Raw genomic sequence first — 675 nt, forward strand, 5'->3', positions numbered from 1 at the left:
GAGTAAAGTGAGATGAGAGGGTAGGGGAGTGTGGAGGGGAGTAAAGTGAGATGAGAGGAGGGTGTGTGGATGGAGAGTAAAGTGAGATGAGAGGGAGGGAGTGTTGATGGGGAGTAAAGTGAGATGAGAGGTAGGGAGTGTGGATGGAGAGTAAAGTGAGATGAGAGGGAGGGAGTGTGATGGGGAGTAAAGTGAGATGAGAGGGAGGGAGTGTTGATGGGGAGTAAAGTGAGATGAGAGGGAGGGAGTGTTGATGGGGAGTAAAGTGAGATGAGAGGGAGGGAGTGTTGATGGGGAGTAAATTGAGATGAGAGGTAGGGAGTGTGGATGGAGAGTAAAGTGAGATGAGAGGGAGGGAGTGTTGATGGGGAGTAAAGTGAGATGAGAGGGAGGGAGTGTTGATGGGGAGAGTAAAGTGAGATGAGAGGTAGGGAGTGTGGATGGAGAGTAAAGTGAGATGAGAGGTAGGGAGTGTGGATGGGGAGTAAAGTGAGATGAGAGGGAGGGAGTGTGGATGGAGAGTAAAGTGAGATGAGAGGGAGGGAGTGTTGATGGGGAGTAAAGTGAGATGAGAGGGAGGGAGGTGGATGGAGAGTAAAGTGAGATGAGAGGGAGGGAGTGTGGATGGAGGTAAAGTGAGATGAGAGGGAGGGAGTGTGATGGGGAGTAAAGTGA

The sequence above is a fragment of the Lethenteron reissneri genome, chromosome 53 (assembly GCF_015708825.2).
Source record: "Lethenteron reissneri isolate LAM-NWPU_2019-01 chromosome 53, ASM1570882v1, whole genome shotgun sequence".
Lineage (NCBI taxonomy): Eukaryota > Metazoa > Chordata > Hyperoartia > Petromyzontiformes > Petromyzontidae > Lethenteron > Lethenteron reissneri.